Genomic DNA, 15,088 nt, shown 5'->3' on the forward strand with positions numbered 1-15,088 from the left:
ATGGGAGCTTGGCTTGTGAAAAGCCCCAATCACCCCGACATACAGCCTCTGAAACCGTCCCAGATCAGATAGGAGATCATCATCCTCCATATATTTTCTGGTTATGAAAGCCTGATGATGTCTCAATTGCCTGTTCAAGGTGATAAGTTGTAAGGAATGCTGCTGATCAGCCACTGGTCCCTCATCTCTAACTTTACTTTTCCCTTTAACCTCCCTACTGAGCTGGGACTGATTTGTTGGCTGATTCCCAGTATGGCTGGGATGTTGTTCTTCTGACTGCTTTACCCGACTGCTGCCCTTCATTCTGGCCTCATGATGGCCTAGATGGTTTGGCTGTGACTGTCCTCCTTCAGTTGGCCCTATTCCACCAGTACCAGGTCCTGAAGGTGGAGATGGAGGTGGGGCATCATCATCATCATTAGTATGCCCTTCTTCTTTGTCATCCTCCTCCTTATCAGCTCCTTCGTCCTTATCTTATTCTTCCTTATCTTCTTCTGCTTCATTCAGGGAATTCTGCTGCTCAATATAATCCAGTATTTCTTGAATCATCAGAGCATTATTATATTCAACCACTTTGTCCTATAAATCACTCTGCATAGTCTCCATGAGAGACTTCAATTTTTCCAGATCAAAGACAACATTGCCTCCTAGGTTTAAAATTTCAGAAAGGCTATTATAAATATATCTGTTAGTGAGGGAAGCCTTCAGATCTATATGGCGAATAAACAAGGAGTTGAAGTCAACTCTCTTCATTTTCAACATTGTTTCAGCCTGTTTTGCAGCTCTCAGCACTTCATTCCTTTGTTCCTTGTTGATTAGTATCTCAGACTTCGCCTTAGCTAGCTTTTTGTTTAATAGCTCAAAAACCCTATCTGAATGAGCTTCAAGTAGCCTATGGTGCATATTCTGCTCATCTCGTTCTATCTTGAGCTTCTGAATATGGTCTTCAGCTTCCTTCAAGTCAGCTTTAGTCTTTTTCAGTTTATCTTCTGACCTTGCAGCATCCAACATTTGTCCCATACATTTGACAATAGTATTCTAAGAAGACTGGATGAGGACAGAACATCCATCCTTTACTATAGCTGGGTCAGCATCAGTAGGCTCATATACTGTCACTAGAGCCATATAAGGTAAGGCTGCATAATCAGCTTTCTGTAGAAGAAGATGCCCTTTTAGTGAACGGGTCTCCATCTGCTGCAACCTGTCGTTCTTCACCAGGTGCAAAGTTTTTTCATTATTTGGAATAGAGACACTACCCGGTAAGGTTGAAGAAGCTGGAACTTTGCCTTTGTCCACAGCCGACTGCTCTGCTACCTTCTCAGAAATTGCTGCTTTTGCCTGATCTTTGCCAAAACCAGTAGCGAATGTAATATGTCCTATTGACTGGTTAAGCACAGTATTTTGAGCAGGTTGCTTCTCAGTTTGGCTCACTATAGCCTTTTCAGTATTCACAGTCTTGACTTGGATCTCTATCTGCTTCAGAAACGCATTGCTCTTCGTCAGTGTAGTCTTTGGCTTCTTCGAACTGCCAGCCTGTTCTTCGGTGGCTTTCCTTTTCAGACTAGTTGGAGTGGTCTGACTGTCCGTCGCTTCGTCATTTGAGGACATATCAATATTATTGGGTTGTGAAACTGGCTTCTCACTCCAAGCCCTTTTTACCCGTCCATGAATCTCTGGAGTAGTGGCCCAATACAAGAATTGCCAAACATACCAAGCTTTAAAAACATTCTGGGATTTTAGCTTGGCAGTTTACTGGAGCACATTGTGTGACAGGATTTGACAAAGGTTAATAGAGAAGTAATTACTACGGTAATTACTATGGTAAACCCAAGGTGTATAAATAGGGCCCATTACATTGTAATCGGGTTAGCATTTCGGCAGCATTTGTACTTGAGTTTTCAATCATTGGCAGTTGTTGTCGGTTGTACTCTATCTGTAAATCACATCATACTTACTATAATCTTTCATCTGTAATTCCAATCACGACAGATATTCCAGTCACACTTACTCTGTATCCAGTACTCTAAATCTCAATCTGAATATTATTCTCAGTACATAGTCTGATTATCATTCCAGTAGAGATAAGTTCCAGCTCAGTTTTTGATTCTCTGTCCAGTCAACTATCTAAACTAACACATCATCAGTAGTTGAAATCTTCTAACACTGGAATTAGCTATCTCAAGAGATCAGCTCCAATTCCATGCAACTTTTGTCAGATTCGGCCAAAGTACATTTTTTTTTCCACAAAGGGCTTTACTATGAATGGAAGTGTCTAGGATGCCTGAGCCTACTTGATTCTTTGACTTGGTCATGGCCTCACTCTTACCCCATTGCCACGACCTTCTGCCAGTTAATCTATTTCTCCATAGGAACTCCTTGATGGGCTTGAGGAATGCCTTCCAGTTTCTTTGTGATAATTGGAGGAAAGGAGAGTCAAAAGTAATGTATGATATCAGGAAGGACGAGTCTTGCTTGGCAATCAAATGGAAGAAGGATAAATTACGACATTTTCATCTTTTGTTTAAGCCTATCCCGAAACATTGTTTGAAGGTCATCCCCTCTCCCATAGGTACTCCCAAGTGTTTGAAAATATTGCCCCTCTTGAAAATTTCTCGAGTCCATCCAACAAAGTTGAAATTGTCATCTTCAAAGAGAGAGATTAATATCAACTTCTCAATACTACATTGGCAACTAGATGTTATTCCAAAAATCTAAACCAATGCCAATGCTTGTTTGACATTTTTTTGTTCAGCTTTCAAAAATAGTGATGAGTTTTCTGTAAACATCTTAATTAGTAGTTGTTTTCCATTTTGAATCTTGGATTTGTCCCTTGCTATTGCCTGGTCCACCAAAGCTATTAGAGGATGGGTGCATGCTGCAAACCAAAGAGGGACAAAGGGGAAACCTTGATGAATTAATCTCTTGAAATCAAATGATTGTTCCAATCTTGAGTTGAAGAAAAGCTCAGACGAGATACCTTCACCAAGGGTAAGCATTGTCTGGAAAATTTGTTGTCCAAACCCCAAGTGGCTCAATTTTTCTTGCACAAAGGACCATGTTCTTTTTTCATAAGCCTTATCCACATCTAGCTAAATCAATACGAATTCTAAGTTAGAGAACTTGGCCTATTCCATTTTAACCATGGTTGCCAGTATGTTGTCAAAGATTGATTTTCATTAAAAATCCATGTTGATGTGGGAAAATGACTTCAACCAAATTCTTTCAGCTATCATTCTTGCAAAGACCTTGTACATATCAATAAACATGGTGATTGGTCTCTAGTTCTTAAGCTAAGAATAGGTAGTCTTCTTAGGGATGGGTTTGATTAGTCCCTTCTTCACACTTGGCTCTAGCTTGCCATGGATGAATTCCTTCTTAATCATGGTAAAAAAGGACGGCCCCAAATCCTTCCAAAGTTCTAGACAAAATTCACTCAAGATCCCATCCTAACCTAGCAATTTTTCCTTACCTATATTCTTTAACGCGGACCAACATTCTTCTAATGTAAATGCTCTCTCTAAGTAGCCTGCTCTACCATTCTCCACCAGCCTTAGTGTAGTTGGAAATAGTTTAGTCTTGGCCTCAGTGATAGTGGGTGAGGATAAGTCCTCCTTCTTAATAATTTTGCTGAGATGGCCAACCATCATCTGAGCCATCTTGACCAAGTTTATTGTCCAACAATGATGTGATGGTGGCCTCTCTTTTTTCAGCCTGACAAATCTGCTCGCTAGCTTCCTCACTCGTATCATATATCTCTTTGGCTTGCAGTCGAGGTGCATTTATGTCCTTTTATTCATTGGTTAGGAGGGTCTGTTTAATCCTCAGTCATTTGAGATGCTCCTCTTCTGAAACGTTACCTTGCACTTTCTTTTGACTGATCTCTTGAAATGAGAGATAAGGGTTGACACCTCATGAGCTCTATTATTTTTCAGAGTTAGCCCAACCCTCTTAGTTGCAGTTTGTATTTTTTTTAGCAAACCTTTTCCCAAGGGTCCACTCTCTCTTTTGCAATGTCCTCACTTAGATCACTGGATGTTTGAGACACTAATGTCTTAAGTCAAGCTCCTTAAACAAGTTTGGATTAGTGATTAGCAGTTTCTTGCTTCCCTATGGTTGGTACTCTCTTTTTGTTGTCAAGTCTAACAATCCAAGAAAGGGAAATTGATCCGATAATGTTTCTTGTATGTGAACCTCCATGTGAAGAGATGATTGAACCCAATCAACATTGTGCAAGAAGTATAGCATGACTAGCCTGAAAGATGATTAGGTTGACTAAATACAATAATAGGTGAACCTTGCAACATCTCTTCAAGGACAAATTTTCCAGACATCAACAATCACCTATTTCTCCTCCAAAGTCAACCATTCCTAAACTCACCCCCTGCGAGGATGTTTGAAGGACGACTCCGGTCACGACTCCGGTCTTATGGCTCCGGTCCTGCTTTGAGCACACCATGTTAAAGTCCCCCACTAAGTAGAACTACCCCTCCACTTGAAGTTTAGAGAGGTCATTCCAAATATTTACTCTACCTTTGGAATTGTTGGGTGCATACACATTGATGATCGTGATTGTGGTAGTAGTTATCTTGACTTACGCAGCCAATGCCCTCTCAGATGGGTGCTAGTAGAAATTTTTTGGTTCAAGGTCCCTATGAACTTCTGCCAAAACACCATTGGATCCTTCTAGAATAGTACCATAGAAAAGGATATCCCCAAGAGTTTGCTTTCTTGGAGAGGATACATCAAGGTGGTGCTCCTAGAAATTCCAACAACACACCCCTCTTCACTTCTTCATTACTTGCCAAAGTTGATCTTGTTTCTCCCTTTTCCTTATACCTTTCATATTCCAAGCGATCACTTGGAGAGTAGGGTTCATGGAAATAGAGGGATAAATTCCTAACAATAGATCCACTTTGGCTCCCAATCTCCCTCATTTCTTAAGGGAGCCTCATGGCTATCTGGGGGTATCACGTCTTGCAGCGTTGAAAAGGGGGAATGGGAAACACATCCAAAATCCACACAATTTCCTCTATATATCTTAGGGTATTCACAACGCCCCTATCCTCTCAAAAACACCTTCCGCAAAAACAAAAATTACACTAGTAGAACCTCGTCTCTGCACTTCACCCAATGCTCACACAACATGCACAATCACCTCTTAAACACATGCACCATTGCGGCTCATCTCAACTCTTCCAGCACATACAACACCTCTATCTCATTCTCTTTATACAATCACGACCAGTTTGGGGGGCACGTGCACACACACACACACATCACGGTGTCTGTGCTATGGCATGTGTATAGTGGGAACAAGTGCTAAGAGATTAATTCTTGAATTTTAGATGCATGAGAATATGCATTCCTAAGTATAAGTATAAGCTTTCTATCGCATCCTAGTATTAATCTTAAGAATAACATATTTCTACTTTCTTGCTAGTGAAGAAAAAACATTGGTGCTTTCATTCTACCATCTCATTATTAACTCATACTCTAGATAGATCCTATAGCTAATGTAATTCTTAACATAAATACCTTTTATATGTTTTTCATAATTTTCTCATATTTCTACTAGCAGGATTTTATTTTTATATACTTAAAAAAAAGAGGAATCTACTTTGTGGAAATGGCTTCAAGGGCCATCTCTATAATTCAAAGAAAACTTAAGAGGAAGATGACGCACACTTGTCCTCACCTTTGAATTATGGGGATACGAAATGATTATATTTTCCAAGGTAGAAGGACTAGAGACATTGGAAATGTTATTTAAAGAACAAGTGGGTGATGTCAGGACAAGGTTCCTGTACCCTAAGAACTAGGATAGTCATGGACTACGGCCAAGGGTCGGGCTAGGCAGTGTGGATAGGGGATCCGTCTAGGGCAAGGGGCTAGGAGCCCGCCTATATAAAGGAAAGTTGGGAGGAGGATCTCAAAGCCTAGTTCCCTAGTTCTTACACTGGTGGGTGATGTTAGGACAAGGGTCCTGTACCCTAAGAACTAGGATTGTCATGGACTACGGCCAAGGGTCGGGCTAGGCAGTGTGGACAGGGGATCCGTCTAGGGCAAGGGGCTAGGAGCCCGCCTATATAAAGGGAGGTTGGGAGTAGTTCCCTAGTTCTTACAGTGGTATCATAGCTTAGGAGTCTCTCTTCCACTCTCTCTCTCTCTCTAGACGTGGTCTCTTTAGGTCCCAAAAAGCAAGCTCTTTGGGTGAGAACCGTGGCTTTTTGGGGGCTTTTCCAAAATAGACATTTTTCTTGCCAAATCGGGCGGCCTTTCCCGTTTTGGAACTGTGTGTGTGGTGGGTGATTTTGCGAGGAGTTTGGCTTGGAAGGGGCACCATGGGGAGGTAGGGAAGTTGCCAAGAGCCTACGGCCATAGCCGGCCTCACCTAGCCACACCATCCTCTCCTCGTACTCGCGCTGTGCAGAGCTCGCTGCCTGTGTTTTTTTCCCTTCAAAAATTCGCTATTTTCACATTTGTGAGGCCTTTTTGCCATTAGCCGTAGGTCTTGGCCACTACTAGTGGCCCTTTTCACAGGCAAGGCAGCGCCTTCGTGTGCCGGCAAGCCTCCCCTAAGTTCGGGTGATCTGGTGGAAGGCAAACGACCACAAATACTTGCTAAGCAGGAATAACTTATCATTCCAAATCGGCTTCAAACCAGATTTGGCAGTTTCACATACCACGAATTCCAACCGATTTGCCGTTTGCATAAGATGCAAATCCAGTTTATCGGCTACTACGCATTGATCCGTGTTTTCAAGTACATCCTCGGTTGCAAATCAATTGGCTGATTTCGTGGTTGCTTGGGATTTACAATCCTTCGAATTCGGCGTTCGGTTCAGTTGAAGATATAATTACCCAGTTAATTATCACAACCTGCTATGAGCTAGTGATAAAGTTCCTCGGTGATCTCACCTCTTCCCCAATTCTATCGGGACTTGAAATTCACCTTCTTTACGACTGCTGGCGAGGTTAGCATGGCTAACTACCTCTGTGTTTGATACGGCTACGAGTTTTTTTTGCACTCCAAGGTACTGTTTTCTCTTTTGTTTGCACAACACAGATTTGCCATGAGTGCGGAAATTGATGATCAACACATGTTTGTCTTTGAATACCTGCAATTGGCTACACCTGTGGATGTCATGGGGCCGGATACTCTCACAAAGGGTACCATCGTGGCAACAGGGATGGATGGTGCAATCCCAGGTGATCAAGCTCTGTCTCCTCATTTATCAAACCCTCCTCCTCAGAGTGTGTTGGATATTCTAGAGGATGACAGTCAATTGCCAGATGCGAGGGAGTTTGTTACTTGACAGGACTGGAAAACTTTTGATGCCCGATTTCGCAAGCTTGCTGTCAGGGTTCAAATCTTGGTTACAAAAGTAGAAAATCTTACACAACTAATTTACAAAATGCTACCAGAATCAACTCTCCACTTGCCAGCAACCCAAGGGGTTGCCAATTTACCAGTTATGACCAAAGAGGTCCAACATGTCCGAAATAATTCGGTTGTCAAAACAAATCGGGGCACGACCAACGTGGTCAAGAAGCGCCTATCACCATCCGACTTTCAACGTGCAAAAAGTCAAAAAATATGCTTTATTTGCTTAGGAACGCATCAAAAAAAGCAGTGTCCACATGTCCGACAACTTAAGCATGATGCATGAGTTCGTGATTTGACATAAACTCCAGTTTTGGTGCACGGCACAGTAGTTATATGGCTTTTGAACATGTTATGCTTAGCCATTTTCTCATACTTGAATATGCATTCTCTGTGTATTGTAAGTTTTCTTGAATTGGGTACTAGTACGCCCCAATTTTTTTTCTGCCATAGTCATTTTTGGTACGACCAGTCACATCATCTCGGCTTATACGATCTGCCAAAAACATTATGAGATGCATGCAAGATCATTGAATTAGGGTGCATATGATACACGTGTCCTACAACTTTACGTTTCGTATTTACTTTGGACAGTATTGTGAAAAGCCAAATGCTTGGCCCATTTCGCATGACACAAGGCTTCTAATTCATACTCCGATTAACTCGGTGACAAGAGCAGTTGGAAACCAAGTTTGGGGCATCTACATTATTCAGGATATCATCTCATCGAATCCCTACCAGTCTAACCGGTGCAAGGCACTTAGGGTGTTGACTTTCACGGTTTTCACGGGCTTCCGTTTTATTATGCAAGGCATGCTACCCAGATGGTATAAAGTACGCTCTCACACAATAACTTTGTCAACGACACTATTAGTTATGCATTTTTTCCCATAATTTTCGGTTGCTATCAAGGCACACACCACTAAAAAGAACCTAAAACTTCTACTGAATTCACAACCCATACACGGTCAATAGTCAAGATCTGACTTGCGTTCCCTCTCACGATGCAAGCATGATACAGTTAGATGGTTGCATGCTTATAGGATAAGCTGCCAGTCAGGCATAAGATGTCTAAGCGCACACATTTTGGGCACACACAAACTAGACATTTAAGGAAAGTTCCTCAGCCCAGCATGCTCTTCTGTTCGTTCTTCACCTTTTTCTCTAAGGAACAACATGAAAATTTTCTACAAAGATTGGTTTCAGGTTTCACTACTGAGTTCTCTTGAGTCAAGATGCTCTAAAACTCTCAGCTAGAAATTTGGCAAGGTGCCATTCACATTAGTCTTCATCGGTTTGACGCTTGAACACTAATTGCCATGATGGTTATGAACCACTCACGCTAGCTAAGAGCCATTGCTAAACCTAGGAAAAGATCCACTTGTTAGTATTCCTTGGACGATTGTTCTCAACATCGAACAGCTCTATACACATTGTCGTTAATTGACAAGCAAGCGTCTTGTCATTACGGATGTTTAGGGTGTCATTTTTGCACTACATGTTTTTCAAGTTGCTTCCACTCAACCTGTACATGGTTAACTATGTTGGTTACCATTATCTGCTCGTTGAGCACTTTCTACAAAGAGTCTTATCAAGGGGTTTGACTACATAGATTCTAATCCAAGGGAATGGTTTGCAAGGGCAATACTCCGGGTTCCTAGTGCAATGCCGTTTTTTTTTCGATAGGGGACGTACTTCTGTCCACTTGAATACGGGTAAGTGAACATTACGTTCAAATCTCCAAGTACGCATCTATTGATTTTTAGTATACTTTGCTAGGCTTTTCAAGACGTATAGGTACGCTTGAATGCTACAAAGCCATGCCAAGGGCATGTCGGCACAAAGTACTTTGGGCCAAGTGTCCAATCTATCTTTCTGCCTTATGCTGTTACGAACCTACTTGTAGGGTTCAATTTGGTACATGTTGTCACATGGGATACAACATGGTCTAGGAACTCAAGGAGTTCGGTTTAGCCAGTGGAGCAACACTAATGAGGGTCCCTCTCACTCCCTTCGTAGAGTGTTTGCAGTTACCTCCACACACAAGTACATCTTGTACTTGAAGGATGTTCCTTTTTTCACATCCTTACATGAGACATATTCCACAGGTGGAGAATATGAGTCTCTGGACTGACACTGGCGCCATTATTTCAATTATGTATCACGATAAAGTTCCTAGGTGTTGGTCACATCTGTTTTCTAGACCATTTTTTAGCACGACGTATCAGGAGCAATTTCATGGCCAGAAATTGTCGGATACTCAGAATGACTTGTTAAGGTACAAGTACTGCTAAAAAACATTACAGATGGTTATTTATACATATAGCAAGGCTATAAGTTGTTAATGAAAAAGTTTCATTGTCTGTACCTAGAAGTGATCAATGTTTCACCTTCTATTGTGATTCAGATGTTTCAGCAAGGCTTGCAAAAGATTGCAACTAAAAGTATTTAGTTTCTTTTCAGAACTATTTACATTCCTTTTAATGTGTGCTAGGCGTATCACATTTTCCATCAGTATTGGCAAGGACCATTATGGATATACAGGTTCGGGTTAGTTTTTGCTAAATGCATGCACACTAGGTGTTATGGGCCCTAGTGTTTAGCAAAGGCTGATTTGGAACGGCATGCATATTCCTCAGGTTGTTGCTTACGAAGCATTTTGCACTCTATGAGATTATTTTTGGGTATACTAATCACCAACAGAGGTCATGGCTCGGTTTGGGCGTTTGTAGATTTTTTCAAGTTAACCACGATGGTTATTTCGGACATTGTGGATTCCTCACCAATGTTATACACTACTGTGATTTCCTGTTTACCAGTCATCTTGCACGATTGTTTGTAAACCGTGCAGAAAACACACCTCAGTACTGTCAGTTATCCAAGGGGATAGGCAGATTACCAAGAGTAATCTTTTGCTAAAGGATCTGCTAAGAGCATACGTTAGCACAACGCATTTCTGAATAGATGATTTTTCTCCCTATTTTAGAATTTGCTTAATTATGATTCTCGACTTTGAACACCTCTTGTGGTGGGGTTGGAGATTGTGTCAATACTTTCATACGTCAAGGACTTACCAAGTGTGCTGACAAAGTATGTTGACAAGTAACCTTCATTAGGGATGAATTTGTAGTTCTATGTGTTCCAATATGTTCAAAAGTCTGACATAAGGACACACCCTACATACTTCTTCGCAGCTATGAAGCTTTTTAAGATACTCACGCGAGTTGGAAATCTGGCTTTCAACTTCATGGACAGTTGCGCCAATGTTTTCTTGCATTATTCCAGTACCTTCAGAAGATCTGACCACTGGTTATGCCTTTGGACAACTCTTAGTTATGGTTCCTCCTTTACAGTACTCAAATGAGTTATAAATGGAGTTACCATTTAGACCCAAGTGCTTGCCAACGGACAACAATGTTGAAAATCAAGATATTGCTCTTGGTTTCATTGAACCTCCTCATTGCATCATGTTTGAGATACCACCACACAAAACATCATTTTTCTTACAAGATATCACCACTTTTGTTTTCGAGGATGAAAACTCTTCTTTAAGGGGGGAGTAATGTCAGGACAAGGGTCCTGTACCCCAAGAACTAGGATAGTCATGGACTACGGCCAAGGGTCGGGATAGGCAGTGTGGACAGGGGATCCCTCTAGGGCAAGGGGCTAGGAGCCCGCCTATATAAAGGGAGGTTGGGAGGAGGATCTCTAGGCCTGGTTCCCTAGTTCTTACAGGTGATGACTCAAGGAAATGGGGCCTAAAATGCCATGTGGGGGTATGGACTACATGCAAAAGGAAGGGCTATGGGACCTAGGGGAAGAAACATAATTCCTCTCCACAAGAGTCCAAAGAAGATTTCAAAGTTGACTCTCTCCTTATTTTTGAGGTGACCATTTCTCTCTCCTTTATTTTTAGTGCCAAAAAATGGCCCCATGATCAATAAGTATGACCCAAGGGGCTTAAATGGGGTCACCCATGGCTCGAAAACACTCACACACACACTCAAAATTTGCACTACTAACTTTTTCTCACACACACACACACTCAAAATTTGCACTACTAACTTTTTCTAGCTTTGTTAACACCATCGCTAACTTTTTGTACCCTTGTAAATTATCACTTAGCAATTATCACCTACTTGGATCCTAGCTAAGGTAACCACCTACATGGCTAGGGGCATCTTTTAGGCCTAGTTATCACTTGGGCATCATGCAAAAAACCAAGGTGGTGGGGAGAAGGCTTCATCATCAATGCACCATCATCTTTGAAAAGGTTAATTACAATTAGCACTTAATCCCACCCTAATCAAGATTCACCTTCACCCATACAAAGGACCCTCTTCTTCGTTGAATCTCATTCAAGAGGAAATAAGAGGATTCATGCCAAATTAACCTTTAGCCCTACACTTTCCTTTGAGGAAGACAAGCTAAAAATGAAAGCATCCTTGTAAACATCAACTCTAGTCAATCAAGGCCGAAGTCTTCTATCTCTTGCCATCTTCATCAAATTGGCAAATACTCTCAAAGGGGTTGATAAGTAAGGTGTTTTTTGCTTTCTTGTTTTTTTAAATTTTTGTTTTTCCACTACAAGAGGTCACTTGAATTTCGGCGCCACATTATTGGCATCACTGACGGGCGTCGGTATATGTGTGTGTATTTATGGAGGGAGCCAATGTTTTTTTAAAAATTTAATTTCAAAATTCTGACGCCTATTTCGGCGGGTGTTCTGAGGCCAGCGCAAATGCGCATTCCGACGCCCCTTTTGTTGGCTGTTCCGACGCCTATACCGACAGTTGTACCGTTGGTACCTACAAAAATCGAAACCACGGGCTTTCTCTGCGCGTTTATACTATTTTTTGCACCACATCTCAAGCTCTCCTCTTCACCCTCTCTCACAGATCTGTTGCGATACACGCCGTCGGAGGTGCTAATCTTGCTTGTGGGTTAGTGCATAACACTAAGGTAAGATTATTTTCATGTTTTCTTGTAGATTTAGGGTTGAGGGTTTAACTTTGTGTTTGTGTTTGTGTCTGCGTTTTTGCAAGTTCTACGACTTAGGTGACAACTTTCATTGCTCAAATAGGACTAATGTGAGTACTCAAACCTTTAAATGCATATTAAGTTTATTTAAATTACTTTGTATATATATAAAAAAAATTCATGCTTTAAACTTTGAATGCTTAAAACTTTCAATGCTTTAAAATAAATTAGGATTTGTTATGTGAAATTTCATTTTAAGTTATGGAAAAAATCTATTAAAGTTTATGATAAAATCTTGTTTTGAAGGATTTTTTTATTGAATTATGTCGTTTTTTAAATTATGTAGTTGGTGGGGTTTATGTTTTAGGTTAAGTTTAAGTTATAAGTTAAGTTAGATTAGGTTAGGTTATGTTAAGTTAAGCTACGTTGTTATGTTAGGTTATATGTTAGGTTAAGTTAGGTTATCTTATACATTAGGTTAGATTAAGTTAAGCTACGTTGTCGGGGGATATGTGTTCGTTACGTGAGCCGGGCAGGCACCGGGCCTCTGGCTGTGGGAGGTGTGAAAGAGAGAGAACAAGAGACACTGATAACACTGGCAATCACCACAATCATCAATTAATTGATTAATGCTCTAAGTACAACTTAATCGGTAGCCAAGGCGGTCTTTTAACAGCACCGTCACTTGGATCATCTGCTAACTAGGAGTTTAAGCTCCCGTTTACAAGATTAGCCGGGCCGTTAACGACACCGGACTTATCAGAATGTTAAATCAATTTCTAGGTGATGACGGTTATGGAAATTTTCCTCATGTTGCTTCATCTGCTTCAATTGCCCGTGGATTCTGCAATCTTCAATTCAGTTCACTACCTTGATCATCAATGCTTTGGACTGGCTTAATTGCCATTCTCCAATTATAAATTCCTCCTGCTTCTTTCCTTGCTTTCTTTACCGTGCATGTCTTCTCCTACTTTCTTCTCTTGCTTTGGTTCAAGACCAAGAGTGCTTCTCAAGATTACTCGCTTTAATCCTTGACAAGCTTCTTCTCAAGCTTTGACCTCCATCTTCCTTGCTTGCATGCCTCGACAAACTTGCCGCCTTGTTTCCTCGACCAAGCTTGCCCTTTTTAAGCTTGCTTTTGATTACCTTAAGTTTCCCACCTTGGTTGCTTCGGAAAAAGCCTCAAGCTCCTTCCTCTTCTTGCTTGATTCACTTTGACAAGTTTCTCGCATTGCTTGCTTCTTGTTCAAGCTCGAGAGGGAGAGAGAGAGAGAGTCTCTCCTTTGCTTTGATTGCTTCGTTCAAGCTCAAGAGGGAGAGAGTCTCTCCTTGTTTGTGTGCCGAGGACGAGCCGAAGCACCTTTGGATTGGATCTCGAGAGTGGCTCGCCCTTCCTTAGCTTGGACTCGCCCTACCTTAGCTTGGATTGCCGATCAAGAGAGAAGCTCGCCCTTGCTTCCTTGGCTTGGAGATTCCTTTTGGGCTCCTTGAAGCTTCGAATTGCCTTCCTCCTTCGCTCCTTGAAGCCACCCTCTTCCCCGTTAACTCCCCATGGTTCTCCTCGCCTTCACGTTTTTACCCCTAATAGAATCCCATGCAAAAGGCCCGTATTAATAGCTCTTTTTCCTTCTTAAGCACTGGCGCCAACATCATTGACGTGGCGCGTGAACGTACATGATCACGTGGCACTTGGCGTTTATGGCAGCTCAGATGACGACCCTGCTGGTGCCGGAAGGGAGTGCCATGGCCTCCTCATCATTTTTCGTCTCTGCCACGAGCTCGTCTGAGTGATCCCCCGCTCTGTGCATCTGCTTCTTTTCTTCCACGCTGCCTGCTCATCCTGCTGCTGCTGCCCGCCATGGCCCTTATTTTCCCCCCATTACACACTTTGTTTTTACTTAGGGTGGCCATTAAAATTGGCTTTGGGTGGTCGGGCTTAGCGGGGAGCCCTTAGGTTATGAAGGGCACCACATTTGGCATACATATCAGCCAAGCTCCACTGGGCGGCCACATTAGGCAGGCACATTGGTCCTACCCCCTTGGGCAACCCTATGGGTTAATGGCCCGTGGCGGTAACATTAATCAAATTGCCTCTTAATGGGCACAACATTAGGCATACACACTGAGCAAAGCAATGCCAAGCACAACATCTTTCCCCCACAGTCCTTGTCTAACCTTATCATCTTGAACTTCGATGCCCGTATCAACCTCTCATATAATCCTGCATACCTTTAAGATGCAAGTATAGGTGATTGGATTGAAGTAAAGCCTTCCCATCACATCCGATAGAAGGTGTAAGAGTTTCTTTCTTGTCAGCCGGGTATTGCCAATTACGATCACTTCCGGCCAAGCAATGCATAAAATGACATCCCGGGCATGAGACTCATCAAGCTACTACTACTCCAGCATCCCAAACTCTGGACAATAGGCAAAACTCCCAGCTGAAACACCGACCGAGCCGACTGGACTTGTACGGAGCTGGACCCCGGTGATCTGTAAAGACCGACGCGCTCCACAAAGTGAGCACTTCAGGCCCATGCATTCAATTCAATTCTGTCACCTCAAATGTAGTTGCCCAATCCGGAACGGATCTGCAATCGACTTAAAATTCAAAATGCCATAACTTCTTCACCGTGGCTCCAATCGACGAGTCGTAAAGACAGGCCGGTAGAGAACTTCAAGCACTACAATTCTAGATCATAATCTCTCATCTGTGGTCACTGC

The sequence above is a fragment of the Adiantum capillus-veneris genome, chromosome 6, assembly GCF_014529385.1.
Source record: "Adiantum capillus-veneris isolate H3 chromosome 6, ASM1452938v2, whole genome shotgun sequence".
NCBI classification, from domain to species: Eukaryota; Viridiplantae; Streptophyta; class Polypodiopsida; order Polypodiales; family Pteridaceae; genus Adiantum; species Adiantum capillus-veneris.